Consider the following 10,389-nt stretch of genomic DNA (forward strand, 5'->3'; position numbering starts at 1 on the left):
GGTTCCTCCCGGCCACGCGGGTCCCCACCCCGCGCGCTTCCTCTCCTCTCCTCTCCCTCGCGCCCGCGGGGTCTCTACTCCGGCGTCCCCCAGCTGACCCCTCGGGGCCTGTCCGGGGCGCGCGAGGCGTCCGCGGGCAGTGCGCGGGGGGACCCTGCGCGCGCCGTTCTCCGCCTCCCTCCCGGCGGCTCGCGCGAAAAGTTGCGTCTGGGTCGCGCGCTCCCCGCCCGGCGGGGTTTTGATGCGGGGCGGGGAGAGGGGCGCGCGCTTGCCGAGGGGCAGGAGGGGGGCGCGGCCCGGGGAGGTCCGCCGAGCCGCTTGGGCTTTCCTCCCCGCAGGGGTCGCCGCCAAGGGAAGAGAACTCGCAGATCACGTCTGAATCCACTCTCCTCTACTTCAAGACCGATGGGTTCCCGTTCTCGCTGTATCTGAAGAAGGGAGCTGTGGCTCACGGAAGCTCCCACCCTGCCAGAAAATATTCTTGTCCGTCTTTAAGGTGCTACTGGACTCTTGCTTCCGTTATTCGTGGAAGGTTTTGCATTGGATTTGTCACTTATAGATCACTGGTTCCCAACCAGGGGTCCGTGGACCCCCAGGGGTCCGCGAGGACTACATTAAGGTCCGCGAAACAAAGTTATAAACCCATAATAAATTAATATTTTCAATTAAAAGTTCTCTATTATAAAATATATATTCAAATATTATTCTAAGTTTAATGTTTAACTAACAGTTACGATTAAAGTTTATTTTCAAATTCTTGGGATTTTTATTTTTGAACCTTGGGGTCCCTGCACCGAACAAAAAAGTCCTAGTGGTCCCTGGTCAAAAAAAGGTTGGGAACCACTGCTATAGATGGACATTTTCCCCCATCCGAATTCTCAAAACTCTGCATCGCGGCTTATTGTTGAGTTTTGAGAACAAGGATGGGGGGAAAGGGCATCTAAAGAGTGGCAACTCCAAGGCAAAACCTTCCATGAATAAATGCTCTTGCTCTTTTCTACTACTGCAGCCAAGTGAAGTGACCACCTGGCCAGCGTGGCTCCACCAGGGGGGAAAAACAAGGCCGCCGGCCTTTCGCTGCTGCGCCTTGACCAGCAACCTGATGCGCAGACGTTAGAAAGGGTCATCTTCGTGTCCTCTGCGTGTGCGTAAAGTGCCATCAAGCCGCAGCCGACTTATGGCGACCCCTTTTTGGAGTTTTCATGGCAAGAGGCTGACAGAGGTGGTTTGCCGGCGCCTTCCTCTGCATAGTGACCCTGGTATTCCTTGGTGGTCTCCCATCCAAATACTAACCAGGGCCGACCCTGCTTAGCTTCTGAGATCGAAATTAGCCATAGATAGATAAAGTTTTTTGAAGTTTCGATTGAATAGAAAGATGACACTAACAAATCAGGGAACATATTTTTAATAAACTGTTAAATAACTTTTAGTGCAAGAACTTAACAAAAACTGTGGGTGATGGGCACATCATCTTTTAGAAGGGACCATTCCCTTTCTCACCCACAAGGAAATTCTTGGAGGATGTCAATTAACTACTAGCCTTAATGGTCAAATGGAAACTCCATGATTCATTTGGGGTTGCAAAGGCAGTTCTACTGAGTTCCACTTTTTTACCCCTTTCTCCTCATCCATTACATGTGTGTGTGTAAAGTGCCGTCAAGTCGCAGCCGACTTATGGCGACCCCTTTTTGGGGTTTTCATGGCAAGAGGCTGACAGAAGTGGTTTGCCAGTGCCTTCCTCTGCACAGCAACCCTGGTATTCCTTGGTGGTCTCCCATCCAAATACTAACCAGGGCCAACCCTGCTTAGCTTCTGAGATCTGACGAGATCAGGCTAGCCTAGTAATAGCAAGGGATATACCCCACATCAGTGTCAATTTGAGGTAGTCCAACAAAGATCTTAAGTGCCACAGGGGATCTTCAGTGCCTCTGCAACTAACACCCCACAGATAGAACATGAGTCCAAGTAAGAGCAGATGCCACCATCTTTGAACTTCCCAAGCTGCCCCTGGCCCTCCAAATTTACCCGAAGCTGCCTTGACATGCAAGTCTTCCTTGTGTGTGTGTGTGTGTGTAAAGTGCCGTCAAGTCGCAGCCGACTTATGGCGACCCCTTTTGGGGTTTTCATGGCAAGAGACTAACAGAAGTGGTTTGCCAATGCCTTCCTCAGCACAGCAACCCTGGTCTTCCTTGGTGGTCTCCCATCCAAATACTAGCCAGGGCTGACCCTGCTTAGCTCCTGAGATATGATGAGATCAGGCTAGCCTGGCCCATCCTAGCTGCAGTCAAAGAGCCAGCGAAAGGCCAACCCCCTTTCTTCGAGGTCAGTTAACCGCCCTGTTTGGTGTTATGCGGATATCTAGCCTGTTTCACAAAGTGTCACAAATTTCATCCAAATACTTGCAGAAAACAGGGCAAAAATATTGTATTCACAATATTAATTAGCACTTCTTTAAAGTGTTTGGTTTTTTATCAACATTAATGTAATGGCATACCTGTAAAGTATTATTATCCTCAAAGACAAGCAAGGGAAAACAGTGGGAGATGTATAAATGGATCTCTTGCCTTTCAAAAACGGTTAAAAGCAGCTGCCCAGGAGGAAGAAGGGAATCTACTTAACTCTTTTCCGCATGTGCCACTTTCTGAGCCAGGGAGCAAAGCACCGCTGCAGTGCCACAAACTACTGCTGCTTCAAATATTTGGAATCGGTCCCACATTGGCCATCCATGACTTAGGTAGCTTGTTTAGACTAGGAACTTCCTGGGTCCCAGCTGAAGTCTGGTTCACACGTGCAGGAAAGTGAGGTGGCAAGAATGATGAGATGACAGGTTGTGCTAAGAAACTTCATGCAGATGGGAAACCAGCACAGTTGCAAGGAAGTTTCAACCCTGTTTCTGTTTACTGTGCCGGTTTTCTATTTGTAAGGAGTTTTAACAAAAGGGAGTAGACCAAAGTGTTGTCATTTCAAGTGGTACAGTCCATTCCATTACTACTGGTCACTGCCACCTCATTCCACTGCACGTATGGACCAAGACTTACAGTGCAATCCTAAAAGGGGGGGCAAAGCTGCTTAGGAGCTGGCGTGACTCCACTGCCTGCGTCCATGCCACTCGCGCCATGCAAAGTTGCATGGAGGCCGGCACAGGACTACTTAGGCCGGCTCCAGGGAGTGACTGAGCAGTGTGAGCCTCACGCGCTGGTGCAAGTGCCAGCATCCAAAGGGGCATTCCCAGGGACAGAGCTGCCTTTAGGCAGCTTCCAAAGCGTTTTTGCCCTGGGAACACGCCATTTTGCAGGCGTAGAATTATGTCTGCAAAATAGGTGGCTTGGCCCGTGAAACTCAATAAGAGAGTTTCACAGGGATTTTTCAAAAGTGTATTTTAAAATTTTATTTATTACCGGGGAAGCCTCTCAGGAGGCGGGGCAGCTGTTTCATCCCCAGCCGTTGCCAAACTACCCCCCTTCAAGATTGGGCTGTATATCTCTTAGGCACTGTGCCGTGCAACTTCAACTACATTTGATATGTGGTTCTCAGAATATGAAATGAGTCTCTCTGAAAAAAACTTGTGTTTCTAGGTGTGCAGTATGGTCTTTTCGTAGCTTTTGTATTGGTTGCACAACACACAATCACACTGTCCATATTTACAAGGTAGAATAGATGCCACTGTTGATCCCATGCTGTTGTGCCCCACTCTTGTATGCTACTGATTGATGTGGAATCACAACCACATATTAGCCTCTGTACCTACAGTCACAAGAATGGATCGAATTTTTCATTCACAAGGTTACGCCAAGAAGATATAAAAGTATGTATCAGGGTGGTTCAGGGTAAATTGGTAGATTTTAAAATTTATAACCCTAATATGGAGTGAGGCTAGACTGATAAAGAGAAATTCCCAAGAAATTTGTTTATTAAATGATCTTCTGCAAGCACTAAAGGGAAAGAAGGGGATATATCATGCAGCTTGCTCAAGCTGCCATCAGATCTTTGAACAGGAATCATTCAGTAGTAACTGTCTTGCCACTGGACTATTTACACATATGGGATGCACACATGCCCAGTGGCTAAAGACTGTCCCTTTTTCTGTCCGTCCGTGCAGCCAGGCTATTGTGTGATTTCCTGAGACATAGCCACATTCACACCAGCTGAACCAAGCTCTGGCTGTTATTCTAAAGACCAGTATAGTCAGGATGGGGGAGGAGTGGGTGGAGTAAAGGAACCGGACCTGCTCTGTCTCTCCAATTCCAGAAATCCCCATATTTGGAATGTGGAATTATTGTGGCCTTCAATATTAGTTAAGTAGGGGGTGCGCCTTTTCCTCCAAACTGATCACTTTGCATGAGGAAGTCGGTCTCCCACACCACCCATGAAAGTTGTGTTTTGTTTTCTAACCGTCCTTCAACCATGCTCAGTTTATGAGCATGCTGACAGCTGTATTAGCCAAGCAAAGCATGAATGAGTGACATTCACAGCCAGTCCCCCTAGGGCAGTGGTCTTCAGCCCATGGGTTGGAACCCTAAGGGAGATTGCAGAGTGTCACCTAATGGGTGTCATCTGATGAGTGTCACCTGATGGGTGACACCACATAATCATAGAATCATACAGTTGGAAGGGACCACCATGGCCATCTAGTCCAACCCCCTGCACAATGCAGGAAACTCATAACTACCTCCCCCACACATACCCAAGTGCCCAAAAGATGGCCAAGATGGCCCCCCTCCCATGAACTCCCCAAGTTCATAGAATCAGCATTGCTGACAGATAGCCATCTAGCCTAACCACCCTGTTTTTTGCTTTTTGGAAGAACATAAGAAAAGACATGCTTGATCAGACCAAGGCCTATCAAGTCCAGCAGTCTGTTCACACAGTGGCCAACCTGATGCTTCTAGGAAGCCCACAAACAAGACGACTGCAGCAGCATTATCCTGCCTGTGTTCCACAGCACCTAATAGGCATGCTCCTCTGATCCTGGAGAGAATAGGTATCCATTATGACTAGTATTCATTTTTACTAGTAGCCACGGATAGCCCTCTCCTCCATGAACATGTCCACTCCCTGAACGCTGCTAGCATTTGTGTGTATAAAGCAAGGACATTGGGCCTCCTACCTCTCTTTGCAAGTATGCAGAGGAGCAAGATGGTCAGGCCTGGTTACTCAATGGTGAAGTGGATCCCTCCATGACTGACCCTAGGATTGTCCCTTGCTATAATACACCTCCTGGTGCTCAGTGTGTGTTTTCCTATTCCCAGTTTTGTCTAAGACATTATTAAGGTAGTAATTCTAATTCCTCCTCTTCCTGTCATGTGATCATGAAGTGTTTGCTTAGTGGATCCCATGTTGGAGCAAGGGGTGGGTTTATGCATGGGAGTTTTACCTGAGGTTCGTTGCTTGTTGGACCCACACTTTCCTGTTGGGGGTCTATGCACCAACAGTCTCCAAGCTCAAATCAGGATTTGAAACATCACCCCTTAAAATGCTGCTTCATAATTGGCTGTAGTGAGAGAAAAGTTCCCTCCCCCCGAAAACCCAATTGCCACATAAAAAAGCATTTTAAGAGCATAAAACAAAAAAAAATGGAGCAATCTGAAAAGAAGGGGGGGGGGGAAATCCAAGCCTCTGTTTTAAAAAGCCTTTCTTCTGCTCAGAAAGAGCTCCCAGGAAGCAGGAAGTATTTGAATCCCCGGCTCTGGACATGCTGCTTTGTTATTTGAGTGTGAGCGAAACCAAGCTTGTGTGTCCTGCACTTTGCCTTATGCACGGAGATTTCACCCAGGCTGAGCTCAGGGGAGAGGGAAGAATTGGGTTAACAGAGGAAGGGGAAGGTCTGGGATTTGTGAGGGCTGGCACTGAGGTCATCTCTAAGTGAGGGAAAACTCATGCATAACTCCAAGGAACAGCCAAGACAGACGGGGGTGGTGGTGAACGTGAGTGAAAGTACCAAAGTGAACCCATGGCTTCTATTCTACTCTAAGGGAAAGCTTGTATGGGTTTATTTGTCTCCATTATATGGCAATTGCACAGCCAGGATGATGCTGTCACAAATCCACCTCCCTCCCAAACTGAGCACAGGGAAGGGAAACTGTAAGGCAGGCAGCTACTGTGGAAGTATCAGGACTCAAGTGCTGGAAGATGAGATGCTTTTTTCCTTCCCAATCTTTGACTGGAATCCTTCATATTACTTCTTGTAAGCCTGCAACAACAACAGGAATCACTCCCTGCAGTGGTCTTTGACAAGAATAAGACTGGAGGAACGTGAATGTTATCCCAGTCTTCAAAGAAAAAAAAAGGAGGTTGTCCCAGGAAACTACAGGCAGTCTGACATCTGTCCCAGGGAAGATATTGGAACAGATTTTAAAGGGGTCAATCTGCAAGCATCTGAAGGACTACTTGGTAATCTGGGGAAGTTAGCACGGATTTGGTCCTAAGATGTCCCGCCAGACCGTTCTCATTTCCTTCTTTGATTGAGTGACAAGTTTACGGGATCATGGGAACTCCATGGATGTGTACCTTGATTTCAGTAAAGCTTTTGACAGGGTCCCATATGATATTCTGATAGGTAAGCTGGAGCACTGCAGGCTAGGCTGTAGGATAGTTAGGTGGATGAGAAACTACTAGGAGAACTGCACCCAAAGAGTCATTTCAGCTGATTGGAGGGAGGTGTCCAGTGGGATGCCAGATGGCTTGGATCTGGGCCTGGTACTTTTCAATATTTTAATAAGTGATCTGGATGAGGTGGTGGAGGGAGTACTCATTAAATTTGTAGATGACACCAAATTGGGAGGAGTACCCTGGAAGATAAAGATAGAACCCAACAAGATCTGAACACCCTGGGAAAGTAGGCAGATATGAACACAATGTAATTCTACAAGGACAAGTGCAGAGTTCTACTCGGTAACAAAAATGAGATGTGTATTCGATGGGGGATACACTTCTGGGTAACACTGTATGTGAACAAGATCTAGGAGTACGGGTAGACTGTAAGCTGAATATAAGCAGTCAGTGTGATGCAGTGGCAAAAAAAAGGCTAATGTGGTCTTGGGGTGTATCAACAGGGGCATAACCTCCAAATTGCACAGCCATAGTCCTGCTGTACACTACATTGGTAGGGTTGCCAGGTCCCCCCTCTCCGGCGGGAGGTTTTTGTGGCATAGCTAAGGCAAGGATTGTGTGCACGTGGCCGCACCAATGCGATTGCATCACTTCCAGTTTACACTCGGAAGTGCTGCAATCCAACGGGCCTTTTAGCACTCAAACTGGGACTTTGAGTGATAATAGGCCCATTGCGATGCAGTGCTTCCGGGTGTAAACTGAAAGTGATGCAATTGCATTGGGGTGGCTGTGCACGCAAGCGATCCCTACTTCTGAGCCAGGCAATGGATTGGCAGGCAATTGCCCACCAAGCTAAGCAACCTGGCAACCCTATGCATTGGTCAAGCTGCACCTGGACTACTATGTGCAATTCTGGAGGTCTCATTTCCAAAAGGATGTGGACAGAATGGAGCGGGTACAGAGAAGAGTGATGAGGATGATCAGGGGCCTGGAGACCAAGCCCTATGAGGAAAGGCTGGGGGACTTGGGAATGTTTAGTCTAGAAAAGAGGTTGAGGGGTAACATGATTGCTTTCTAGATATTTGAAAGGCTGCCACTTTGAGGAAGGCAGGGAGCTGTTCCTGTTGGCAGCAGTGTAGAACTCGCAATAATGGGTATAAATTAAGAATGGAAAGGTACCAACTGGACATTAGGAAAAAACTTTTTTTAAATAAGAGTAGCTAAGCAGTGGAATCGGCTGCCTAGTGAGGTGGTGAGCTCCCCCTCTCTGGCAGTCTTCAAGCAGTGGCTGGACGAACACTTGTCAAGGATGCTCTAGACCCGTGTTGGTGAACCTATGGCATGTGTGCCACAGTTGGCATGCCGAGCCCTCTCTGTGGGCAAGCGCAGACCAGTCGCGTCTGCCTAGGGCTGTGCCGTGTTGCCATGGTGAGGGCGCTGAGGGCGGTGCTCCTTCTCCCCAAGCCCATGCTCCCCAAGCCTGCGCTGGCGCCCTCCCTCTCCTTGCACCAGGGCAAGCCCCTCCCTCTCAGCTGAGCTGCGGCTGCAGCTCAGCTGTTTGTCAGGCGCCCCGCCCCTCTTCAGTTTGGACCGGGAGGCTGTGGCCCAGCATGCCCCCCCTCTCAGCTGAGCTGCGGGAGCCCCGCCCGTCTTCAGTTTGTCTGGGGCCCCGCCCATCTAAAAAAGCATTTAGAAAATTCTACATTTGCAGACAATCCTACAAGCCATCAGGAAATTTACAAGGAATTTTCTAGCATTGTAGCAGCGGCAAAGGTGAATTTTAGTAACAGATTTTTACAGTTCCGTAAGATGGAGACAACCCTGTGTTTACTTCTCCAGATAAAGCCAGATTTGAAGGACTTGATCTTTCCTGCCTACACTGGTTAGATTTAGAAAATATGGAAATGGAGCTAATAGAATTTCAAGAAAGCTCTATCTGGAAAAATAAATTCTATGACCTGCGTGAAACACTTGAGAAGATAGAAGGGATACCAAAGGACAGCACAGTTAGTTCTGAAAATGAAATCCTTAAAGTGTGGAATTCTCTGCCAAATAATTTTAAGTCAATGAAAGCACTTGGGATTGCTTTCCTTACTTTGTTTGGATCATCTCATGCTTGTGAGCAGCTGTTTTCAGCTTTCAATTATATCAAATCTGACACCAGAAACAGGCTAACAGATGACCTGAGTGCTGCATGTGTTGCTCTCAAACTTACAAAGTATGACCCAAGGGTAGACAAATTATCAACATGCACACAACAGCAAAAATCACATTAATTGTTCAAAAAAATTGACGATGTCAAAGATGTCACCAAAATGGTGAATTACATCATGGCTCGTGCACTGAATTGTCGACAGTTTCAAGCACTTCTTGAGGAGGTTCAGGCACAGTATAATTGTTTACTTATGTACAATAATGTCCGGTGGCTGAGCAGAAGACGAGTCCTGGAGAGATGCATGCCAAATGCAAACTTTTACCTTTCAATAAAAAGTTGTTTGTATCATTGAAAGCTCTGTTATTGTGTTTTTCTTTTAACGCAAAATATGTGAATGTATGAGTTGTTTTTTCTAAACTAAAACCTCAGTATTCAGGTTAAATTGCCGTATTGGCACTTGGCGATAAATGAGTGGGTTTTGGGTTGCAGTTTGGGCACTCGGTCTCTAAAAGGTTCGCCATCACTGCTCTAGATTGATCCTGTATTGAGCAGGGGGTTGGACTAGATGGCCTGTATGGCCCAGTCTAACTCTATGATTCTATTATTACCTCCTTCTTCTTGCAGCCATTCTGGACTTTCTAGAATGCACCCAGAAAAAATGTAGCATTACTAAATGATTGAAGTAAAATAATCAGCTATATACTTCTATACTAGGGTTGCCAACTGCCAGGTAGTAGATCTCCTGCTATTACAACTGATCTACAGGAGACAGAGATAAGTTCATCTGTAGAAAATGGCCGCTTTGGCAATTGGACTCTATGGCATTGAAGTCCCTCCCCTCCCCAAACCCCACCCTCTTCAGGCCCCGCCCCCCAAATCTCCCGCCAGTTGAGAAGAGGGACCTGGCAACCCTATTCTATACCCAAACTTGTCCAAGTGGTAGAGAGTTCTAGGATAGTTTTATAGGGTGCAGCATGCTGGAAATGTGTGGTGTTTTGTAATATTTTCAGTGTTAGTCAGTTGCAGCAAAAATAACTCTTACCCTGTACTTCCTGCATTTCATGACCCTTTGACCCTTCTGTTTACAACTATTTTTCTTCATAACTCTTGGGGGGCGCGTTGCTGGTAGCTTTAAAAAACAAATGCCCACAGTAGCTGTTGCTAGCCAACCACAACAGTATCATCAGCCTTCAAACCTTGACATGTTGGTAAAAGGCAGGGGGAGGGCCCTTCCCAAGGCTTTTTTGGCCTTTGAGGGGGGGGGACTTATCAGGGTCAGTCCCGGCAGCAACTACTGGGTGACCTGCTCCCACACAACTTGCAGAACTCACCCAGGCCCAGTGCTTGCTATTGTTCAACAGCAGCCACTCCATTGTATCCAGCATGGGGTAGTGGTTAAAGTTTCAGACTAGGATCTGGGAGAGCCAGCTGGAAGCTCACTGGGTGACCTTGGGCCAGTCACACTCAGCCGAACCTCTCTCGCAGGATTGTTCTGAGGATAAAATAGAGGCGAGGAGAATGCTGTCAGCTTCTTTGAGCACCCATTGTGGAGAAAGGCAGAGTATTGACCCAACAGGGTTAATAACAGCTCCCCAGAGCCATTTCAGGTTGAATTTCTGTTGGAAATGTGCCTGTTCTATTAAATGGACAGGCTCTCCTGTGTATGGTTCTTGACAGTTAGCATT

The sequence above is a fragment of the Euleptes europaea genome, chromosome 2 (assembly GCF_029931775.1).
Source record: "Euleptes europaea isolate rEulEur1 chromosome 2, rEulEur1.hap1, whole genome shotgun sequence".
In the NCBI taxonomy this organism is placed as follows: domain Eukaryota; kingdom Metazoa; phylum Chordata; class Lepidosauria; order Squamata; family Sphaerodactylidae; genus Euleptes; species Euleptes europaea.